The 25,533-nt window shown below is 40.7% G+C and overlaps 1 protein-coding gene across 2 annotated transcripts in view; it reads left to right on the plus strand.

Annotated features, from left to right (window-relative positions):
• The window catches only part of LRRC8C (leucine rich repeat containing 8 VRAC subunit C), a 76,556-nt gene that overhangs the window by 45,839 nt on the left and 5,184 nt on the right, over positions 1 to 25,533 (plus strand). The window lies entirely within an intron of this gene.

Consider the following 25,533-nt stretch of genomic DNA (forward strand, 5'->3'; position numbering starts at 1 on the left):
TGCCAGGAAGGAGACAGAAAGCTTGAAGTCATGGGTGTGAGGAAGAACATGACACCTTTGGGAAACTGTCAGTAGGGCTGGCACTCACTGGGTGTCATCAGCGTGAGAGTTGAAGCCATGCCTGTGAATGGAGTCACCAGGGAGAATGTGGAGAGAGAGATGACGTCAGGAATACCAAAGTGTGAGCAAAGGAAAAAGGGGTGCCTTTGAGGGAGACTGAGAAGGGGCAGCCGTATGGAGAGGTGGAACCCAGGAGGGAGTGGCAAGACACGTGTGGTCAACGATGGCAGGCATACAACTCACTCACGGACTAAGGAGAAACAAGTAGCACCCGGGTCGTTCGAAATCATAGTTCGAGTGGTTGGAAAAGTGAATGGAAATTAAAGACTGGCGTCAGTCGATCAGCTGAGAGGAAGAAAAGCTTGGAAGAAAGGGAAATATCTAGAAGTGGTGCAGAGTGGAAACAAAGGCCTTTTAAAATTTGATTTTAATAATGGTTAACACATAATGCTTCCTAAGTGACAGGTACTCTTCTGAATACTTGACACATATTTTAACTCATTTCATCCTCATGGCAACAGTGAGATATCGGTACTATTATTATCCCCACTTACAGAGAGACAACAAAGGCACTGAGAGATTAGGGAAACCTCCAAGGTGAGTGGCAAAACCTTTACTGAGACCCAGGCAGTTTGGCCTGCGTGTTAATCTCTAACACCATGCCCCTTTGTATTTGTAGGCTGAAAACATTTGGCCTCTCTCTACCCCCCAAAAAAGGATACCAGTGAAAATTCAGAATTTGAAAGACAGAAAAGACATACATTCATTTATAAATAAAACAAGTAGTTGTTGAAGAACCTACTGTGTTCCAGGCACTGTCCTAGGTGCTAAGAATTATCAGTGCAGGAGAAAAAAGACAAATACCCCAGCCATATAGACTTTAAATTCTATGGGAAAACAAAATAAGCAAAACCAGCTCATAAATTATATATATTAGAAGGTAATAAGGACAATGAAAAAGAAAATACAGCATACGTGGACGGTGTCAGCAGGTGATATTAGGAGTTGCAATTCTCACGTAGGAAGCCTTCACTGGGAAGGTGACTTCTGATGAAGGAAGTGTGGGAGCAGACCGTGCAGATGTCCAGGGAGGAGCCTCCCCGGCAGAGGGAACAGCAAAAGCAAAAGACACATGGGCAGAGTGTTCACAGACTCCTTGCCCTTCTCCAGGAGAACTTGACATTTGACTTCTTCAGCTTTCTAGCTCTGTTTCCCTGGAGACCTGATAAAAGTAGAATGTTAGCTGTGTTACTAGGCAACGTTGCTTGTGATATAAATGACTACTGTTTGGTCAACTGCATCTGGACTGAAAGAATGATAAATGCCTGGTAGGAAACCACACCACCGGACTTCTGTGATTGTGGTGACACCTATAATAGGGCATGTCCCTTGACACACAGAAAGTGTATCTATTGAGTTACACCAGAGATTAGTCTCTTTGGAGCATAATAAGCCTTTTAAGCCAGGGTAAATGCAGACCCCCATGTCCAGTGGATCTCTTTTCCTTGTGCCTGAGATGATCTGGAGAGGAGGGGCCTGGGGAAAGACGAAGTCCTGTGCAGGGTGTGGATCCCACACAGACAGTTAAGAAGGTTCCTCCAAAGGTAGAAAGCCTGATGCCACATTGCTGGCAAGCTGTGATTTTAATCCTGGATCTTTCTAAGTGATTCTGGTACCAGATGAGTGTTAGGATAATCTTAAAGTCCGAATGTTGAGATACACCTAGAAGGACCCCTGGTGATGTTATAAGCCTGAAGCAGGGATGTCCCTGGCATGCTGAAGAAAGCCAGGCCAGTGGGCTAGAGCAGAGTGAGCTAGGCACAGAGTAGAAGAATAAGGCCTGAGAGGCAATAGTTGCAGATCACACAGGGCTTTGTAGGTCCCTGTAAAGGTTTGGGCCTTGCTCTGAGTGAGATGGAACATGTTTTGAGGTTCAGGCACAGGAGTGTCATTATCTAACTTGTATTTCAACAAGACCACTCTAGTTGTTAAGAATACAGTAGAGGGGGCAAGGATAGAAGCAGGGAGGTTTAGAAGGCTAATTTCAGAAGGCTAGTGCAGGGGCACCTGGGTGGCTCAGTTAGTTGAACCTCCAACTCTTGATTTCGGCTCTGGTCATGAGCCAAGGGTCATTGGATTGAGCCCCATGTCAGGCTCTGCACTGTGTGTGGAACCTGCTTAGGATTCTGTCTCTCGGGCACGTGGTGGCTCAGTCGGTTGAGCCTTGGACTGCAGCTCAGGTCGTGATCTCACTGTTCATGAGTTCGAGCTTCACATCAGGCTCCATGCTGACAGCTCAGAGCCTGGAGCTTGCTTTGGATTCTGTGTCTCCATCTCTCTCTGCCCATCCCTCTCTACCTCTCTCTCTCTCACAAAAATAAACATTGAAAAACAATTCTCTCTCTCCCTCTGCCCCTCTCCCTCACTCACATGCTCTCTCTCTAAAAAATAAAAAAATAAAAAAATAAATAATAAAAATTTTAAAAATCATTAAAAAGAAGAAGAAGAAGGCTAGTGCAATAAAATCCAGGCAAGACATGAATCAGATGGCTTGCACCGGGATTGAAGCAGTGGTTCTGGATATATTTTTAAGGAAAAGCTGTAAGATTGGCTGAAAGATTGAATGTGATGTATGAGGGAAAAAAAATCATGACTAAAATTTTTAGGCCTGAACAACTGGAAAAAGTTTGTTTTTGAGCATAAGTTTGAGTTATATGTTAGATATCCAAGTAGACCTGTTAAGTCAGAAGTTGGATAGAAGACTCAGGAAGGAGCTCAGGGTAAGTGAAGGATGGTCATCTTCACAGAGGAGGAGGTGATGGATCCAGGATCCAGTGGCAGGACAACCCTTGATTTGGGGGGAGGGGGCATCTTCCACCACAATGGGAATGATGGCTACAGATGCATTTGGTTGGAGGGGCAGGGGCGAGGCACAGAAAGATGAGAGTTTGCACCTAATAGCTTCTGTGAGGTAGAAAGCAACACATCTGGAGAGAGCTTGTGAGGGTGCGGGAGGCCATAGGATGTGGCAAGAAAGGAGGCCTGGAGTAGGGTCCTTGAGGAGAAGGGCAAATATTTAGAATGGCCAGTTTGGGAAGTCACAGAGGGAGGTGACATAGATCAGCAGGAGGACTCTGTGTCTGTTTTACTTTATTACCATGGCAGGGCCTGGAATCGTTTCTCTTGTTGGCATATCCCATGGCAGGATGAAATGCAGAAAAGAGAAACCACACAGACTATCCATAAAAACTAGTAGTTAACCTGGAACAAAATGAAAACAAGAGCAAGAACCGATGAAAATATCTACAGTGAACATCCTTTAAGAAGTGCACCCATAGCAAGTTCAGAAGGGACAAGTGAGTTCAAGCACAACTGGAGCACCTGTTCCTGTGTCATGGTCAGAATCCTGTTCCTGGAGCACAGCCCTGTTGCATCTTTCTGCTGTGCTGTAGCTCTTGGAACTCCCCACCTAGCACCCCACCCAGCATCACTGCATATCAGATACTGACCTAACCTGGTCCCTTCACACACAGGCCTGTTTCATTCTCATAGTCTTTAGAAGAAAATGGACCCCAGTTATCTAGATATGGGAAGTATAGTCTGAGAAGTCAAGGCTCTAAACAATGTGAAATGCCTCAAAGGAAGATTGTGTCAGAATATGAAGGTTACCAGTCTCAGAATTCGTAGGAGGTGGACCATTTGATTCAACAACATCCCCAAGTACCCACAATATGTCAGGCATTGTGTAGAGTGCTAGACACTGAAAGAGAAATATAATACAGCCCCTGACCTCAGATTGCTAGTAGTCAAAAGACCATAGAAATCTATAAGCAATGCCACTCAGCATGTAAGCACCTCAATGGTGATAGACTTCAAGAGCATTAAACATGGTGTCATATCAGCTGCTGGAAATTAGGAACTTGAGGAAATGAAAATTGAACTCAGTCTCAATGAATAAATATACAAAACTAATATATATATGTATATATACACACATATGTACATATGTGTGTATATGTGTATTAATATATATACACATATATGTGTGTGTGTATGTGTGTGTGTGCGTGTGTGTGTGTATATATACATATACATATACATATACATATACATATACATATACATATACATATACATATATATATATATATTTAAAGGAGTGGAAGGAAAAATCAGCACAAACAAAAGATTTAGTATGATCATTTCACAAAGCCCTCATTGATGAGTATCAATGGCGTTATAGAGGGCGTCTCATGGTGGGTGGGACATTCCTGCATAGCAGAGGAATTGTCGTATCTCCAATGCTAATCGCATCTGCATTGAGTAACCGTGATAAGGGAACCTGTTCTAGAATCTGCATGTATTTTAGCTCCCAGAATGAAACTGTAAAAGTAAATTAGTCCCATTTTTCAGATGAGAATTTTTATCTGAAAGGTTAGGTGACTTGTCCCAAAGCCAAGAGGGATACAGTGGATTTTCCAAACTGCTGTTGATTCTCCAGAATGGGTCTTTCACGAACGCTGTGCACACTGCTCTGGAATGGTATGGAAGCATTACAACTGCACAGATCATATGGCCAAATTTTGGCTTGTGAAACAGGATCTTAAGTATAAAAACAAAGGCAAAATGACCAAAAGGGAAAATAGAAAGTTAGAAAAAGAAGGAATTTCCTGAATTACATTTTAGATTTTCTAAAAGATGATTCACTGTACACGTACTATAAGAAAGAATAACTTTTAACCTATAGTAAACATTAAAGAAACAAGAAATAAAATATGGTATAAATTAAAGTAAAACCATCTCATATATCCATATTACACATGAAAGTAATATTCTTTAGGGGGAGAATTTGCACTCTTATTTTAGTTCTGATATCATAATCCTCTGAAATTGACTTGATGACTGATAACTTCATAAACAAAAGGTTCTCTGTGAAGCTCAAATTTCCCATTCCCAAGGCAATAATTTAAATAATCATAAAATCTTATCATAAAATGTGTTTTTATGCCTTGGGTTTCCCTTTGTAAAATGAAAGTGTGATAATTCTTTCCGATCTTATTTACAAAACAAGTTACTCTTATGGTTCAAAAACATGACAAAGCAAAAAATCAAAGGTAGGGTTACAAGAGTGCTCAGTGGTGGTAAGAGTCTCTTTGACTCTTCAAATGGCTTTGTCCAGTGGCAAGTTGATTATCTGTTTATTCCTATAATATTGTGTTCATATAGGTTTAACACTGCATTTTGAAACTATTGGGGAAAGGAAGAAGTTGTTATCTATCAATAAGTTGTTATCAGTGTTCATTCTTTTTTGCCCTGATGTAAAAGGATTGTCGTCAACACTCTGGTCTTACTCTTCTGACAAATATTTGTCCATTTCCAAGCAAGTAGCTATTTTCAAGGCTGCCATGGAATAAGAGAATGTATAAAGAGCATTCCTTAGATTACATCCGTCCACATAAGAAGCAAATGTAAACTCATTGTGAACCGGGAGACTGTGCATATCCTATTCCTGTATAGTCATACACCCTTAAGGACCAGTAGTGTAAACACCCAACTTTTTGCTATAAACAACGCTATTCAAAAACTCAACACACTCAATAAAATGGAACAAATCCTGAAAGGTCAACACATTGCTTCCTGGAAAAATAAGATTGCTTTAGATCTCTGCTCAGTGACTCCAGGTTATCTTATTATGACCAAATCCAAAACAGCCCCCAGGCAGGCTGTTCCAAATATAGAGTTAGTAGTTAGAAACCAGAAACAGGAACTGGAAGAAACAAGCCCCCTGGAAGCCCAAGGGGACTGCTTTGTGACTGTTACACAAGAAAGACATTTCCTGCTTTCTGAATTAGGAAAGAAAAAAAAGCCAAGAGAATGATTTCAATGACTTGAAAGCACCTACAAAAAAATCCTCGGGGACTTAACCCAATCCCCAAGAGCAGTCCGGCCAGCAGAGTTACACTGGAGAAGAGTTTGGGACATCTGGCTTATTGGTGGGAATTGAGTCCCACCTTGATTTTTTGGTACATATTGAAGGTAAGTTCCACCTCTCTGAGTTACAGCCGTCCATGTCATTTGCACGACAATGGCCTTCAGGTGAAAATGCTCACAGGCAGTTCCCAGGAAAGTACAAGTGGTAAAAATTGTAGACTCCAGAATGATTTCAAAAGAGTTCACTTTAATAATGTGCCCTGAGTTCTGGCTTCTGTCTCCTTCCCCCATTCTCTGTCCCATACTGTCTGGATTTCTAGTTGATCTTTTTCTTTTGTCAAATTTGAATTTAAAAATGGAGACTCAGAAATTCTTACTTAGCCTGTTGTGTTTGGTGAAATTCAGAGTCCTGGTGAAAGAGCAGATGGCACTAATGGGTAGGCTCGAAATGAAACCCTCATCTAAGATCATGTTTTATGAAGTTTCTTTGTACCCTCATGTCATCATTCTGCTCTGAGTCTTTGGGGAATATAAACAGAAATCATTAGGTGGCAAAAATAATTTTAAAGAGCACCCTTTCCCATCTCTGTAAGATGGTGGTGGGTCCTGTAAGAGAAGCACTATTTCAAAGTCCCTGTTACATCTAAGTAACAAAAATATGCCTTAGTTAGGACTTCCTTGTTATGGTGGTTTATTCAGACTGATACTTTTGATCTTCCCTAGAACATGACTCTTGTCATCTTTCACCTTGACAACTGAATATGCAGTGAATCCCTGGCCACCAGAATAATATATGAGTGCCTTTCACCTCATCCTCTTGGGTTTAACATGGGGTATGAATCTAAATGCTTTTCTTAGATCGTCTAATGCCGTCCAATGCTAGTCAGTGAAGGAGGAACATTTCCCTTTATCTCACTATTATTGATTGTTATGATCGTGTTGCCTATTGATTGTTTAATAATACACCTTTTCCCTCAATAGCACAGCACTGATAGGCTTTAGGATTTTTTGTGGGTTTTTTTTCTTCCTATAAGAAGCAAAGGAGATTTAGTCTCTGTTGTTGAGCCTGGATTGTAATGCACCAAGACCTATGTTTAAAGGTCTCTGTTGAGTAGGTTTGCTCTGATATGGAGGGCATGATCTTGTATTTCTAATCAGGGTCCTGAACTTGGAGACCCTCCTCAGTCCTCTAATCCTCCCAGCCAAACACTGACTAGCCCTCCCCTGCCCTCACTTGGTTCCTCTTCAAGTCCCCTTCTTCCATTTCACTGAGGACACCACACTGATGACATGTGGGTCATCTCAGCCACACAAGGGCCCTGAGATCAAAAGATTTGACTACCACTGGGACGGCATTTTAATTGTAAGGCTAGGAAATTTCTAGTTTATATCTGGAGTCCTCTGTTTAAAGAGTGCTTGCTGTGCCTTCTCCCTCTGTGGTAATGTTTTCTTTATAAACTCTTACATTTTTGTTATATTTAAAATTTCTGTTTGGGAACATTTAGCCTTTGTATAGTTAAAAAAAATTACCCAGTATTATTGTTTTGTGCTCACTTTTTAAAATATGTAATAAAACACTCCCAACTAGAAGATTTAACAAAAAAATAAGATACCATTCAAAATAGCACCAAACCTATCATGTATGTAGGAATTAAGCTAACAAAGGATACACGGTAACTTCACAGAAAACTTTAAAATGTCTAGTAAATGACATAAGAGACAATTTTAATTAAGGGGAAGATATTATGTGCCCTTAGCACAGAATTGATATTACAAAGAGGTCCAGTCCCCATGAATTATTTTATGAAATAAAAGCAATATTAATAAAATTCCAGCTTGATTTTTTGAGAAATTTGATAAACTTATACCAAAATTTATATGACAAGTGCTCACATGGGGGGGGGGGGACTAGAATGGCACAGAGGAATAAAGAAAGAGATGGAGGGGGAAGAGGAGGGGAGAAAGGAGGGAGGAAGAAAGGGGCTTTGCGTGAACTGATAATATACTGTGCACTGAAGAATATGGGTAATTCAAGCCTCTGCCCTTGAGGTTCCCCTCTCCCTAACACACACACACACACACACACACGCATACACGTGCGCGTGCACACACACATTCAGCCCACCCCAACTATATAAACTAATTTATTCAAATGTTCTTTATAGAATATGAGTCAGGTGCTCCATTTAAATCTCATCCTTTTTCTTTCTTTCAGTTATAAACTTCTAAGTCTCGTACAAATATTTCTATTGGATTTCATAAGCTGGAAATTTCTTAACTCCAAGTTTTACAAATAGAAGAATCACTAACTCTAAGATTTATCATCCTTTTGTTTCAAAAGCAAAAATCTAGTTGGAAGAACTGCCTAGTAACATAAATTCCATAGGACCATGCCTCATCTGTCAGATTTATCCTATATCCCCATGACCGAGAGCAGTAACAGGCAGGTGTGAGTGCTCACCAGAACCCATCCTGCGGAATGAAGGGGTGAGTGAGCAAGGAAGAGTAGATGAGACATGTTTTGCCATGTGCTAAGTTACAGTGAGCATCCAACAGCCGTGGGAAGGAGCTGAGACCTTTGAATCACAGAGATAACTATACTCATTTGTGGGTGTTTCACACCGTAACTTCAGAGACTGTGACCAGTACAAGAGAGGAACCCACGGCCCCTGTCTGAGGCCTGATGGAAGTACACTGAGCCTAAAGTTGAGAAGATTGAAGGGAACATGAGAATAGACAGCAGACACCTGAAGGGCTGCCTTGTGGAAAGTTGAAATGGCTTAAACCATTCCGTGTGTCCTAGAACACCAAATAGAACCAATAGCAGAAGTTTTAGGAAAGACGATTTGGGCTGAGTACAAACTCAGACTCTCAAAAAGTCAAGAACTTTCTGAAAATGTCATGCAAAGTAGTGAGTTTTCTCTTCTTAGAGATGCCCTTCCAGAAAGTGAATGGCTCAAGAATCCATGTGTCATGCAAACAATGTTCCTTTGTTCTCTACATATAATAAATAGTGCCAAGCAGTGAGGTTAGGTGGTGATAAAACATGACAAGTCCCTGGCAAAAAAAATGGAAAATTTAAAGTGCAACATTAGATATAAGTGAATTGTGAAAAGTAAAGCCATGTTAGGAGAGTGACAAGTGTCCTACTCTAAATAGGGTGGTCAAGGAAGTCCTCTCTGAAAAGGTGCCATTTGAGCAGAATTAAAGGAACTGAAAGAAGGAGGTGTGTAGGTATCTATAGGTAGAAAATGCCAGACAGGAAACAGAGGAGGACAGTGTTCCAGGTACAGAGAGAGAACAGGGAGTATGGTCTCTTGCAGTTTTTCTTGCTTGGATCCTCTTTATAAGGCTTGACATCACTATTAACCTAAAGTGAGCATTACCACTAATGCCTTGGAGCACCGTGCTCCTGCGAAGAGCATGTCTTAGGTTGACGCTTCCAGATTTAAGTCGACTCCGACATCAGACGTAAGACAAAGAATTTAATCCTACAGCATTTGGAAGCTAGGACCTTATGAACTGCTAAAGCAATTAGCATGACCCTTTGTTGACACTTCAGCCACAGTGTGTGGCAGAAAATGTCAAGAGCATATCTCATCACGCCTACTTCAAGTTACTAAAAGACTTCAAGTTGCTAAAAGGCAGGGTGCGTGTCTAATTCATCTTTGTGCTGCCCACCTGCATGTCTTAGACTTGACATGCACTCAAGAAATGTGTTGAGTGGATGCATTAATATGCTTCAGCAGCTCTAAGGACTCAGTGACTGTCATAATAATAAAAACAATTATATGAACTTGCAATTTAAAACTGAACCAAAAACTGACAGAGGAAAGTTTTGTGTGGGGTAATTAATAAGGAGGTGATAAAAATCAGATCTTCCCCCCAAAAGTAGAAAAAGAAGCCAGTAGCAAATAATTTTCCTTTAGTAATATCAGAGAGTAACCACAGCCTTCTAGAACTGGGTAAGACTGGGGAGCACAATCCTTAGAATAATTAGCATAAACCCAGTGACAAAGAAGTAAGACTGGCTCTGTGTCTGAGCAACAAACTTGGGGGGAAAAAGTCCTTTGAGGATGTTTTGCAATAATGGGCTAGAAAGAGATCAACACACCCTGACTTATAGGTGGTTATGTGGCTTCATGTGTTAGAAAACTAGAGTCAAAATTTGTATAGAAAAAAATAGCATGCTGTTAGAGCAAAGAAATTTATAGAAATTGAGGCACCTCAGCAGAGCAAGTTATAGAGTCAATCCAGTGAGACCAATGGAGTATATTTTACAGACTGAAAATTTGTTATGTTTGGCATGTGTGGTGGTTTTTTAATACAATTGTAGTTGACTGTCATGGTGAAAACCAGGTTTTTCTTATCTAGACAATTGCCCATTTATTCAGATGTTGTACAGAGAAGTATACTGCCAGCATCCCAAAGTAAACCATATTATGAGCAGTGATTAAGTTCCAAAAAATATTAATACTTGACCTTCTACCCAGGGATTGGATTTTATGAGCTTCCCTAAGAGTCTAAAAACCTCCATGTTGTTTTGTGGGAAAATGGTTTCTTCATTCTAAACAACCAGTTTTCAAATGGACTTTTGAGGGGTTTTTTATATTCATTAACTCTTTAGTATACGTTAGTCTTTCAGGGGGTTTTAAAAATTAACATTTACTGGTTCTTGAGTAACGGTGATACTTCCATGATATCGGTTTATTCTGTTCTTTGAAGTTTGTAGTCCCACACTAAGTTTCTCTAAAAAATAAAAATAGAATTTCAGAATTAGAGGAGAATTTAGAGGTGAGTTAATATAAGTTCCCATCCAATATAGAAATCTCTTCTATAACATCCTTGACAGATTAATACCTAGTTCCTATTTGAGTATATGTGGTGATAGGGAGAAGTGTTTTGTTCAGTGAAATTTTTGCCATGAAACTGCAAGTAAATCAGTACTGGCTGTTGACTAGGTGCCCGGGACTGTGTTAGGTACTATGGGGGATACAAAATAATTAAGGCTCCGTCTCCTTAAGGAATAGTTGAAGAAGCAAAATAACAGACTTTCATTCTACCGTTTTGTTTGCTGTGCTGTGTTACATGCTAAGTTCTGACAACACAAAACTTGCTCTTGACTCTGAAGGTGTTTAAACTTTTGCAAAGATAAACATTCACGTACATCCTTCTAAAACGCAAGATAATTGCTGCAGTGTGTGTGCATGTGCGTGTGTGTGTATGCGTGCATGCTATATGGTCATATTTCAACGACCAGTTATTACAATGACTACAAAGCAGGAAAAACAGTTAAGTCTACCTGGGGAAATCAAGTTTGTCTACATTCTATATAGGATGATTTAAATTATATTCCTGGGGGAAGAAAGTATTATGCTGTGTTACAGAAAATAAGACTTGTGAGGCAAAGTAAAATTTAATTATATGTTTCCTTCGAAGATTATAGCAAATAAAGACTCTTAGATTTTTTATTTAACAGCACTTCTTCTTCCTAAAGAATAAAGGAGTAAAGGCTTTTCAATATGCATAGTGAGTTTTCATCAGGTAATAATAGCAAGTTCTAAACATTAGCTTTCTCTAAGAAGTAAACTTTGCTAACTGGCAAATTAGGGTCAGCTATTTTTAAATTGAGCTGTGTCTCCCTACTCAAAATATATTAGTCTGTAAGAGCTGGTGAGATTCTTTGCACTGATACCTTAAGCTAAAGCTGTGTAACTTTAAGTTCAAATATGTTAGCTTATGTTTTGCGATATTGATGTTAACTTTTTAAAGTTTTTTTTTTGGTTTTTTTTTTTTCGTTTTTTGGGGGGGAGAGAGAGAGGTAGAGAGAGAGAGAGAGACAGAGAGACAGAGAGAGAGAATTCCAAGCAGGCCCCACGCTGTCAGAGCAGAACCTGATCTGGGGCTCAGTCCCACGAACCATAATCAAGAGTCGGACACTTAACCGACTGAGCCACCCAGGTGCCCCTATGTTAACTTTTAAAATGTAGTTACTGTGGGTGATGTATGGAATTGTTGAAACACTATATTGTATGCCTGAAACTAATATAACACTGTATATTAACAGGAATTAAAATTAAAACCTAATTTTAAAAAAAGAGGGAAAAAAATTAAAATGTGGGTGTGAGATGTTGGGCTCAGAAATGCCTACGGCAAAATGAGGAAATATGGTAGAAACATATCCTTCTAGTTCACTTTTGTGCATGATCATACTGGTTAGTCATTTAGTTTTATATTTTTATAAATTCTGCACTATCAGGGCACCTGTGTGGCTCAGTGGGTTGAGCGTCCAACTCTTGACTTCGGCTCAGTTCATTATCTCACGGTGTGTGAGATCGAGCCCTGAACCGGGCTCTGCACTGAGAGCAAGGGACCTGCTTGGGATTCTCTCTCTCCCTTTCTGCCTCTCCCCTGCTCACTCTCTCTCTCTCCCTCTCTCTCTCAAAATAAATAAGTAAACACTAAAACAAAACAAAAAATTCTGCACCATTAACCACAAATCTTCTGTTTAATAAACAGGCCATCAATTACATCACCATTTTAACGGAAAACATGAACTCTCCCATAGGTTTTTAGGTGAAACACATGGTTTTTCTGAGCCTCAGTTTTATTCAATGAGCCTCAGTTTTATTCAATTGGCATCATTTCCATTTCACAGTTTATTGTGAAAAAAATGGTGGTAAAATAGAAATGTATTCTTTTTAGTCTCTTTAACTGTAGACTTCAAATGCCTTCATCTGGTGCATTTCCTTCAGCCCTAGGTGTGATTAGTTGGGTCTCTGGCAAACAGATTGAGAAAGGTCTAAGAGAAAGGACCAAATTCTCAATTCTTCCCTCTCCCAGAGGACCCTACAGGAGCTATATGGACAGAAGACAAGACCAGGCAAAAGAACATTTGATAAAAGAAAAAAAAAGAACATGTAATAAAAGAACATTTGATAAAAGCCCCACTCTGTCCCCAAACTCACTATATCAATCTCCTGGTGAGCTAAGCCAGACCTCAGATAAGTCACAAGGCCTTCCTTTGCCTAACCACTGAAGGCTATGTGATCTGGGGTAGGAGGAGGGGGAGGGCAGCTCAAGAAGCTGCCTTATCCTCTTTCCCTGCACTTTAATCCCTGCCTGTCCAGAGTTGGAAAGGGCAAGGAAGACACTGAGATCGGGACAGTGGAGGTAGGAGATTGATTGTCGATTCTCCCTAAAGCCAGGGGGAGAACTTGTCTGAGCTATCCTCCCCAGGCCCTCCGAGGAGATGGTCCGCTTCCAACAGAGGCAGTTCCAGAGCCATCATATCACATCAGCTTCAAGAAAGAAGAGAGACTTCAAAGTGGTGACCCCCAAGGGAAGCTCTAAAGAGAGTCCAGAAGAACTCATCTTGAGAGCTCATGCCACTTGAACTCAGAGCCTTCACCCCTTATGAGCACCAAGATTCACTACTTTTCCTTGAATGCAGCTATCTCTACTAACCCCATTTCTCCTAGAAAGAAGGAAGGAGGAACAAAGGAGAATCTTGAGTTCTACGCCGAGGTCAACCACCTAGATAAGTCAGAAAAAGACCCATCACTGAGATTCATCCTATATGGTAAAAGATCCATTTGCCTGGAATGTATGGAACCTTTCTTATCCAAATTAATGATATTTCTGGAGTCCAGATAGGTTAGCTTCCAAAAAGCATGATGATTAAAAAAAAATTTTTTCCTTACTATCCAACACACCTAAATGAGTAACACTTGCCTTGACTTTTGCCTTTCCGGCAAGCCTTCCAGGATGTCACAACAAGGCACAGGCATTCTCTCGTAAACTATACCATCAGTTCCCTCCCATAGATTGACCACAGCCTTGACATCGTTCATTTGATGAGCAATTTATTCTTTGATTATTAGAGTAAATTAGTTTTTGTTTAGTAAAACAGTTTTTTGTTTGTGTGTGGATGCTTCCATTGTTTAGAATTCTGCATCTTTATACTGGTTGTACATTGTGTGGACCATCCAGAGGATTTGTTTCTCTTTGGACCCCCCCCCCCCAGTTTCTCTCCTCTTCCTTCAGCTCACAGTTTATCAGAGAACTGCAGTGTGTCCAGGGATAAGTCATGTTGAGTACAGAACTAGGATTTCAGTCCCTGGAGATTGCTTTAAAAAGAGCTTTCCCTTCATTATTTCAAGAGCATAATTATAAATATTTTAAATTTCTCAAGCAACTGAAACAGTCTCCATTATGAATCATTAACTGTAAGTTCCTAATGTTTATCCACAGTTTTTTTATATTCACTAAATCTTCTCACATGGTTTTGGCTTTAAAATGAATACTTTCCACTTAAATCTTGAATTGCAGTGGATCAAATAATGCACTAGTCCACTTGGCTTATGGGAAAATGCCATGAAGCAAAATGAAAGCAGTTTTGAATCGGACCCACTCCTTCATTTTTGAATTTTCTTTTCTAATTCCTTTTGTATCCTAGAGCAGCTGACCTCAAAGAGGGAAAAGAAAACACAAGGTAAATACAACTAGGATACAGAAATTGAGAGCATCCTTGATGGCTGGAAAGTCTCAGGCTAATCAATGGTTTAAAAATATATAACATTGATAGTATATAGTCATCCTTCCCTCAAAAAGTCAGTATGTCTGTATTTACAGTGGTAAGAGAATCACCTTTGTTAAGTGAAGTGTCGAATGTATACATGATCCTAATGGAGGCGTGATGGTTTCTTTTTCATTTGGGAATAAAGGGATAGTGCCTCGCAAATCTTGGCCCCTTCTTTGTGTATCTTAAATGAGTAAGCACTTAGCTCCAGCTTTATGAATCACTAGGCAGACATCACCTGGCAATTTGGAAGATGTGTGAAATGAATTGTTTCATCTCAGAGGAAAGTAGCTAGAAGCCAAGTATTTCCTGATGCTCACTGGCATCTGATCTTATAAATGCGTGTGCTTGCCATTGTAGTTTGTTTTCCTTAGGTGAGAACATGTGTTTGTCTACTTGCCTCATATTTATTACGTACCTAATTTGTGCCAGGCAGTGTTAATAAGGATGGAGCCCACTTTTAAAGAGCTTCTTGGTCTAGGAGGTAAAATGATAATAAACAATTATGCCAGGTTTCCTTAGGTGCTATGATGGGGGAAAACCAGGGCTTGAAAGACTTCCAGTTCTGTTTAACTGTATACCCTTGTTCTGTATAGTAATGACTCAAGAAATGAGGCTTTAACTTTTTCAGTGGTTAATTCTTCCACCAGACTAGTGGCACTTAATTCCCTCAAGCTTAGACATTTCTGATAATGCTTAACTTGAGAAGATGTACTTGCTGTCAGGGATTTACTCGTGTACAGATGAACCCTTTAGCAAGTGTACTATTGCTGTACCTTACCACCGAGAGAATTCATAAACTCAGATATCCAAATTTTAATCACTCATCCCTCTGATCCCTTGGAGTTATTCTCAAATAAAATAAATTCAACTATGCCTCAGAGGTGCCAGAGGATGACCTTTTTTTCCCTTTTCCTTTTCCTGTGGTTATTGAGAAAATGAGCAACCGATAAAAACAGGCATTTCACTCGACCCTTTTGTGTTTTTAATAAACACCTTAAAACTGGGCAATTTGCTTAAGGCTGGTGTTGTTGGGATTTTTTTTTTTCCCCTCTTTTTCCTCTTACTATCTGGGTGTATACTTCCTCCATACACAGGGTATTATTTCCTGTCCACGATAGAAGTCTTAAACGCCATCCTTGAAGAGAAGGCCGGTGCCCTGCGCACAGGCAGGGAACCTCACACCCTTGCAGCAGCCACACGTCCCCAACTCCTCTGGAGACCGGGACCTGGTTTGTGCTGGTTGAGAGCGTTGCTGCCTGTGGCGCTCAGGGGTGCCTGTGTCTGTGCTGCCGCGGTCACCGCCCCACATACACACGTTCTGGGCTTGTGAACAAGGCATTTGCTGAGAAAGAAAGCATTTAGATGTTCCCCCCTTGAGAACCATCTTTTCCACCTTTTCAGTTCCTTTTCTTTCTCACCAAGATTTGTGTGTACCGAAAATATTTTCAGTAGTTAGCCCTGAAACAAAATCTACATTTTCAGAGTGAATCCTGTCACTGACAGAGGCAAATATTGCATCTCTTGAGAATAGGTGTTTTCTTTATTTTCTAGCACCTTGTTTCTGGGGGAGTAAGTGTGTGCGCTCACTGATGACTTAGAGACGTGAAAATTCATTTCCTTCCCTTGGTTCTCCATCCCTTCTCCAAGGAGGAGGTAGTGTGCCTCAGAGAGGAAGAGCTGCACTCGACCTTTGTCATCTTTTCTCTTTCCCTTCCGAAGTGCAATCCTTTATTCCTGCCTCTGCAACCACGAGGTTCTGACTTGACCCTCCCGTAACCACCACGTCCAGTAGCTTTGAGGGGCAGATGGAGGTGCTCCAACCCCATGAAGCCTTCCCCGCTGACGCCAAGCCTGAGTATTCATTGTACTTACCACACCGTTCATTTGCTGTAGATCCTGCCTTATTTGCACCCCTGCTTGACTTTTTATATGACTCTTTATGTCACTCCCGTTGGATTATAACTACTTTTAGAAGAGCAAACCTTGGTTATGTCTCCTTGATTTCCCTGTGATACTTAGCATAGAGTAGATATTCAAGAAGTTTTAGTTGATAAAACTAAAACTGTTCTATCCTAGTATCTCTGAACAAGTCTGAGGAATAGGTCTTTAGGATCTGTTTCTTGCAAGGTCATTCTTGGGTTACCAGAGATTGTTTTGATCTGTCAGAATGGGAGGAATTTGGATGATTAGCTGCAGGGTAGAACCCTTTGGAATCAACTGTATTTGAACCTACGGAGCGGAGAGAGGATAAAGTTAATCACTTTTATATTGGCTCATCTGCCTTTCTGTGGCTGCCGTCTAACTAACTAGAGCATAACCCAGTTAAAGCACTATCTCTTTAAAGAGTCAACCACAGGGGTGCCTGGGTGGCTCAGTCGGTTAAGCCTCTGACTTCAGCTCAGATCATGATCTCATGGTTAATGAGTTGGAGCCCCATCAGGCTCTGGGCTGTCATAGTGGAGTCTGCTTTGGATCCTCTGTCTCACTCTCTCTGCCCCTCCCCCCCTCTTTAAATAAACATTTAAAAACAAAGAGAAAGGGAAAAAGAAAAGAGAAATAAAGAAGAAAGAAAAGAAAGAAGAGAGAGAAAGGAAAGAGAAAGAAAGGAAGGAAGAAAGAAAGGAAGGAAGAAAGAAAGAAAGAAAAGGAAAGGAAAGAAAAGAAAAAAGATGGAGGAAAAGCAAATGAAGGAAGGAAGAATCAACCACAATCTAAAGAATATGTCTGGATCATAAGTTAGCATATTGGAATGACACCTGCCTTTTTATCACATGCATCAAATGTTCTCACTTCTTTCAGTGATAACATAGTCATAACTACGACTTAAAGTCTAAACCAGAGAAATAATTTTTGGGTTATAGTACAAAGAAAAAGAGTAATGTACTTAATTGTTGAGGTTGTAGGAAAATAAGTACTCTCGTATGCTGTGACAGTGGGAGATGTATAAAGTAAGTCAGCCTTTTTTTTTTTTTGGTGGGGAGAGGAATTTGGCATCATAGATGTGCCTTGTTTGGCACTACCCGAGCAATGTGGTTCTTCATAATGTTAGTCTTAAGACTAAATTTTTATATTAGAATGCACATACACTCTTTTCCTTCTGGAAAAGATACTAAAGCAAGTGTTATACTTCAAAACATTCCCTCTGTTGAGTGTGTATAGCCATGATAAAGTGTAAAAAGAGATAACAAAAATGCATACATGGACTCAAAAACAAGACCAACATTTGTGTGGAGCAGGAACAGAGTACTGAGTGAGGCTGAAGCAGCTGCCAGGCTGTTAGCCAAAAGCAGGCAGTAGCAGCCAGGGGCTCAGCTCCTGCCAGCAAGGGGAGCTAAAAATGCACCGAGCAAGATAAGAGACTGGAGCCTGGTCACTGTTTGAAGCCAAAGGCCCCCACTCCCAAAAGGAAGCTGAAAAGAATGGCGAGTAACGGGATGGCGGACCAACACTTCTGAGGAAACTGTGCCTCCAGCTGGGAGCTGAGCCAGCCTGCCTGCTGTATCCTGACCGGATCCATAGGATCCTGACATTACAGCGGAACGTCAAAATACCGTGATAAGACCTAATGGCGGGTTGGGGGGCTGGGGGTTGGGTGCAGGGAACCGCAAAAGAGCGCACAAGAGATGGTGGGAAACAGTTTCATCTCCCAACCAGCCTACCACCCAGAGCACAGGAAGAAAACTATGCTAAGAAAAGGCTCTCAGCAAAATTAGCCTTTGGAATACTGGTTCACCTGAGATGAAACTAAATTTTGAAACAAACAGTGAAGTTCAAATAAATATACTTACAGTGGTCAAAGAGATAAAGACATAACAATTAAAAAATGGGTACATATGACATAAGAGCAAATGGCTATAAAACATTTAGAAATTTTGAGCCTGGGTGACTCAGTTGGTCAAGCATCCAACTGCTGGGCTCAGGTCATGACCTCATGGTTCTCGGGATGCAGCCCCACATTGGGCCCTGCACTGGCAGCATAGCCTGCTTAGGATTCTCTCTCTCCCCCTCCCCCACTCACTCTCACACTCTCTCTCTCAAAATAATTTTTTTTAAATGCTTATTTATTTTTGAGAAAGAGAGGGCACAAGCAGGGGAGGTGTGGAGAGAAAGAGACAGACACAGAATCTGAAGTAGACTCCGGGCTGTGAGCTGTCAGCACAGAGCCTGACATGGGGCTCAAACTCATGAACAGGGAGATCATAACCTGAACCAAGTCAGATGCTTAATCGACTGAGCCACCCAGGTGCCCCATCAAAATAAATATATATTTTTTTAATTTAGAAGTTTTGGGAGGAAAAAAGTCACTGAGCTTAAAAATATGAAAAATAAGACTGTACTCAGCTGCAGAAAGAAGTAATGAATTAGATAAGCATTCTGAGTTTACCCAGATCCCAGCAGAGAGAGGCAGAGATTAAAAAGCACACACACACACCCATGGGTGATCGATTGAGAGACTCTAACATACCTCTAATAGGAATTACAGGAAAAAATGGAAGAAATGATGGAGCAAGTGTGGAAGTCATATTTAAAGAGATTTTGCTGAAATTTTCCAAAATTGAAGAAAGTTGAGTCCTTAGCTATAGATATTGAGCAGGATTAATCCACACACGTTCAAAATGAAAGTGAAATTGTAGAAGGCCTGGTATTAAAGGTAAAATCTTAAAAGTTATCATAGAGAAGGAGATTGCCCACTAAAGGACAAATGCAGAGTGACAGCAGACTTCACAGCAGTGAAAATACAGGCCAGAAGAAGATGGAATAGTATTTTAATGTGCTGAAGGGGAATTACTGCCAACAGAGAATTTTATAACTTACGAAACTATTCAAGAATGAAAGCAATAGAGTCACCTGGGTGGCTCAGTCAGTTAAGCATCTAACTTCGGCTCAGGTCATGATCTCACAGTTTGTGAGTTTGAGACCCACATGAGGCTCTCTGCTGACAGTGCAGAGCCTACTTTGGATCCTCTGACTCCCTCTCTCTCTGCCACTCCCCTGCTAGCTCATGCACACTGTCTCTCAAAAATAAACAAACATTAAAAAAAAAGAATGAAAGCAATAGGGACATGTTCTGACATACAAGTATATGAGTTTTCTATCCACAGACCTTTATTAAAACAATTATTAAGGGATATACTTCAACTAAAAGGAAAATGAACCCAGAGAGAAGATACAGGATCTAAGAAAACTGGTGAGCACATGACTTAATAAATATGTAAATAAACACAATCACCTCTAGGTCATTTTTTAAAATGTGTGTTTCAGAAGAAAAGTAAAACCCCAACAATAACAAAATGCGATAGTTCAGTGGGTAGTTAAAACGTGCTTGGAGTGGGATTGCAATAGTGAAAAATTTAAAAGTGTATATTCTAAGAAATTATAGGTAGTATCTTTCTAGAAATACAGTCTACACCTTACTAACCCAGCTGAGGCAGGATGGCAAATAAGAGATGTGGAAAATGTTAACAGTGCAAGGGAAGGCAGAAATAAATCCAAAGACCAGTAAATATACAAATATGAGTGAGAAAAATAATTAATGGATTTAATTCACTTGTAAAAAGAGAGAAATGATTTGTTTGGATTTTTTTTTTAATCCATAAAAGACATACCCAAAAAATAAAATCACAGACAGGGGTGCAAAGTAGATTAAAGAATAATATTAAAAAAGAAAAGCTGGTGGGACACTGTCAATATTAGACACATTTAGCATTGCCATCTTCAAGAATGCACTCTTTATCAGAACAAGATACATATGTGAGTTTTAAAAGGTGTGTAAATTCTTGTAGTCACCACCACAGGCAGGATACAGAGGAATCCCAACACCCTAAGGAATTCCCCTGTGCTGAAACTCTGCAGGGAACCCCCAGCAACTGCCCACAACTTCTCTGTCCTGTTTTACAGAATGCCGTGTAAAGTCAGATGGCACATAATTTTTTAACGCTGGCATTGGTTTCAATAGAAAAATTGCCTAAGTGCAATGTGGTCATTGGAATGTTTTTAAATTATAGCATATCCACACTATGAATTCTGGTGGTCCTTAAAATGAGGTAGAGCCCTATGTGCCAATGTGTTAAGGTCTTCAGGACGTATAATGAAAGTGAAAAGCTCGAGGTGCATGAACAGTCTGTATAGTAAGATCCCATGTGTTTATATGTCATATATATGCAAATACACAGATATAGATCTGGAAGAGTGTACACCAGACTTAGCAGGGCTTACTAAGGAATGGCACAAGGGTAGAAAGGGAGAAAGGAGGACTCTACCTTCTGTGTTAAACATAAGTATTCATGGGGCGCCTGTGTATCTCAGTTTGTAAGCATCCATCCAACTCTTGATTTCGGCTGAGGTCATGATCTCGCAGTTCATGGGATTGAGCCCAGCGTAGAGCTCCATGCTGAGCATAGAGCCTGATTAAGAGTCTCTCTCTTTCTCTCCCTCTCCCTTTGCCCCTGTCCCACTTACTCACATGCTCTCTCATGTTCTCTCTCCCAGAAAAAAAGTGTTAAAAAAATGATTAGAAAGATTTATGATAGTGAATAATAAAACTATTTAGGCATAACTTGACATTAAGTATCCAACATCTATGTGAAGAAAGCTGTAAAACACTCCTGAAAGGCATAAAATTGGATGAAAACAAATGAAAACACACCATGAAGGAGGAGAATCAATGCCATGAAGATGTCAGTTCTTCTTAAATTAATTTATAAATGTAATTTAGTCCCAACAAAAATGCCACCAAGGTGTTGTTGTTTTCTGGATCTAGACAAGTTGATTTTAAAGTTCATCGTGAAAGACAAGCATGAGATTGAGCACTTACCACACCAATTACTGATTAGTTGTCTTTCTGCTGTGCTTGATCTTGAAGGGGTTCTTTTTTTTTTTTAATGTTTATTTATTTTTAAGAGAGAGCCACTGAGTGTGAGCAGGGGAGAGGTAGAGAGAGAGGGGGACACAGAATCCAAAGCTGTCAGCACAGAGCCTGATGCAGGGCTCAAACTCGTGAACTGTGAGATCATGACCCGAGCTGAAGTCGGATGCTTAACCAACTGAGCCACCCGGGCGCCCCAACCTTGAAGGACTTCTTGTTCTTATATTCCTCACATAATATCTGGCATAAGTAGATACTCCAAGATGGCTGACCTCTCCTGAGGGCACGCATGCAACACTCCACTTTCATGTTCTGTCTGCCCTACCCCACTGCCATCAATGCCATTTATATCTGTGGCATGTAATAGATAAGCTGGCCCTTCGTCATGTTGCTCTTTGTTATTTCAAGCAGCTTCTCTGAAGCTAAGTGGTTTTGTTTTGTTCTGTTTTGCTTTTACCCTCAGCTCTTTTGGTGTCTCATTCATGCCAATATGATACTTTTTCAACTTGTTACCACAGGTGGGTTCTGCTTTGTACTGCATTGCTTTTCTAGAAATTGTGTAAGTTAAGTAGATCTTATTTTTACATTATACAGTAGATGCTATAATCCTAACAAAGTACTGGGAATCAAATTGCTATTATCAAAGGTATATCATACAATCAAAGATGGAGGAATGAACAGTAATGATTTAAAATAGTGAAAATTACTATTAAAAGGCCCCAATTTCCATTGACCATGCAGGGCATTTCAATAGATGATAAAGTATTTCAACATATTCCACTTAATATTCCACTTAATTCCACTCTTTGTGGATATAAATTTGACAATTACAATGTTAAATATTTGATTCTTTTCTTAGATATGAGCAGCATGTCAGGCATGGTTTAGATGGGTTGTTTCCTTTCCTAAGGCGGCCTGAATGTTTACTTTATTTCTCTTGAAAACACACTGAGTTCCTTCCCCCTACCAAAAACAGCTGTTGTGTTATCTCAAAATAATTTACCAGTGGGAATGTATGAATCCAAATTTCACTGAGCCCACTTCTGAAACCTTTAGGTTTCTTTTCCAGAACTATTTCCTAGATATCACAGTGATGGAAGACTTTTGCATGAATAGTTTTATTCCTCCAGGTTCTTTAATTGCAAGACCTTGAGGGTCATAGTATACATTTTTATCACCTAGATATCAGCTGCTCCTTGGGATCCAGAGCCTAATGGATCAAATTGCAGTCCATAGCCCCATGACCCTCTCCAAGTTCTACAGACTCCTGGAAGGATTTGGTTCTTATGGTTCTCATTCCTACTTCCGTGGAAACAGTTTAGATGACAGACTATTACCATCCCTGGCAAATTCTCCCCATCTATACAGTTTGGATCCAGGCATGAAATCTTCCTTTTTGTTGTGATTTTTACAAAATTTACTCACAAAAGCTGTGTGTGTGTATGTGTGTGTGTGTGTGTGTGTGTGTCTATAGCAGATTATACCAAAGTTTCAGGGAAGATTGAAAGGTATTTATATCTCAAAATAGAAATATGGGGCACCTGGGTGGCTCAGTCAGTTAAGCTCCTGACTTCGGCTCAGGTCAGGATCTCGTGGTCTGTGAGTTTGAGCCCCGTTTCAGGCTCCGTACTGACAGCTCAGAGCCTGGAGCCTGCTTCAGATTCTCTGTCTCCCTCTCTCTCTGCCCCTCCCCTGCTCACACTCTGTCTGTCTCTCTCAGAAATAAACATTTTTTTTTAAATGTAAAAAGAAAGAAAAGAAATAATGAGCATATACTCCAGCCTCCTGCCATGTTGCCTGACCTATTTTGTTTGATTCTAGCCCCTCTCTGCTTTGCTGACTCACCACTTCCCACCTCCAAACCTGTTCATCCCCAGATAAAGTAGGGTTGGCCATTGTTGTTGCCATGGCTTCACCTGACCTTTGCTCTCAGTGATCACATTCTGTGTCCCTCTCCTCCTTGTTTCCAAGCTAACTTAGATATTTTCCTTAATATAGATGATTTTATTCAAGAATTATTCTCATATCCACCTTTAGCATAGTAACTTTGTCACCTTGCTATATTTTGAGTTGGATTCTCTTGCTCATCCTGCTTTTTCAATCTTTTTCTCTTCCCCTACCCCATTTCTTCCCCCTCCAGTCTCTCTTTCCCTTCACAAACACACATTGTAGCTCCTGGTCTCAAGCCATTTTCCTCCAAAGGCATTCTGAGGGTTGCTCCTAAATAAAAATGGTAGCCTTCCTCTGCATTGTGATGTGTGTGTACAAGCTGGTGGTGATGGTCTGAGCCTTAGTGTTTCGTGGAGGGCTTTCTCCCTACCCACCCCCCAGGTGCTCTCCCTTAGTCCTGCACCAGCAGCCTGAGACCCTGATATTCCTTTGAAATTTGTGTTCTAGCCTCTCGGTAAGGCTTGTTTGGTGCTCTAACCTTTAAATTACTGGATAAAGGTAAAGAGAAGAGAGGTATGTAGATTTAAATAGCAAATTTCTCAAAAGAGCAAGAAAGGTGAAACAAAAAATTTTAAGTTCTTATAAGCTGCTGTGTTTTTACAAAAGATACCACAAAAACACCCTTTACCATTTGTTGTTTTTGCTGCTGCCTTATTTTTGTCTGTCTTTCCCTTTTTTACTGTACCTTTGAAAATATAGATTCTTCTCCGGTTCTTCTCAATGCTGTAATGTTCACAAATACTATGTCTATTAAACACGGCGGGGGTAACTTCCTCTCGCCTGTGGCCGTTTTACTATTCCAGTCTTCATGCTCTTACTGTTGGACTCCTTTACCTGCCCTGTTCCTTTTCATCCTTTTCAGTCCAGGTTCCTGGATTAGGCAACCTGCCATCACATTCTTTGGGAATTCTCCTCTAAGTTGCGTCTCTGCTGGAGTCTTCTTTTGAAATGTTCTCTCAGCAGCTCCAGCAGCTATTGTTCTTAGCAAGTGAACACCAGTATTTTTTTGACTCTCTGCTCACTTCTGAATAGTTAACAGCTGCTGAAAAATAGAACACCATCCTTACCCTCCTGGGATTTAATAAGTAGGCACATTTTCAAAATTCTGTCTTTGTGAAGATTGAAAGAGAAATAGGGCATCAGAAGGCTGAAAGGAACTTGGGGAGATCAACTGGGCTGTTTTCTGTGACGCCCTCAAAGAAGAAGCTGGGTGAGATGGGAAGATGTGTGGAATTAGAAGAACACAAGTCTGTAAACAAAAGACAGGTTTAAATTCCTGCACTACCATTTCCTAGCTATGTGAACTTGGGCGAGTCACTTCTGTTCAGTTGGGTTTCTTCTTCTGTAGAAGGGAGAGAATATGACCTGCCTCCCTGGCATGGCAGATGTTAGCCAGTCAGGGACCTTTGTGCAGAATCTAAAACGGTATCCCTGCTGTGTGACCATAGGTAGCCCCAGGAGGATGGAGCTCCCATCCTGCTGAGGGAAACACAGCAGGATTTCACCCCACCCTTGCCCCCTTAGCTCCGCACCCTCTCGTGCCCTGCATATCCTAAAACCCTACACAAGCTCCAGAGGTCTGTCATCTTCCACCATTAGGAACAAGCCTGGGGAAGCACTGGGCAGTGGGACAGTAATGGGGTCTGCTGGTTGCTTGGCAGGGAGTTAGCACTGAAGAAGGTGTCCACCTTTTTACCTTCTAACTGGTCTTGCTTTCACAAATGGATTCTCCCGTGTTTTCATCACAACACTGACAATGCCTTATTAACATACCGGCTCAAATGTGTCCCTCTTGGGGAAGGTCCTCGGGGAAGCGCTCCCTTTCCCTGCTCAGCTCTGGCCCCCACCTACTGCTTACTACACAGACCGTTACAGCGTCCAGTGAGACCACTAATGGGAAAACATCCAGAACATGACCCCAAACTGAACTGCTTACTTGTCTCTCTTCTGTATTCCTTAAGGATAGTCTGGCATTCTAGGCTTCCTCCTATTTTCGAACCCAGGGTTTTCCAAGGTGGAGTGCTTGACCCCCCAGAAGTGCAAAAGATGCTCCACTGAAAAGTGAGATAAAAACAAAAACTTTTAGACAGGCATACCTCATTTTATTGCACTTCCCTTGATTGTCCTCTGCAAATACTGTGTT

The sequence above is a fragment of the Panthera tigris genome, chromosome C1, assembly GCF_018350195.1.
Source record: "Panthera tigris isolate Pti1 chromosome C1, P.tigris_Pti1_mat1.1, whole genome shotgun sequence".
In the NCBI taxonomy this organism is placed as follows: domain Eukaryota; kingdom Metazoa; phylum Chordata; class Mammalia; order Carnivora; family Felidae; genus Panthera; species Panthera tigris.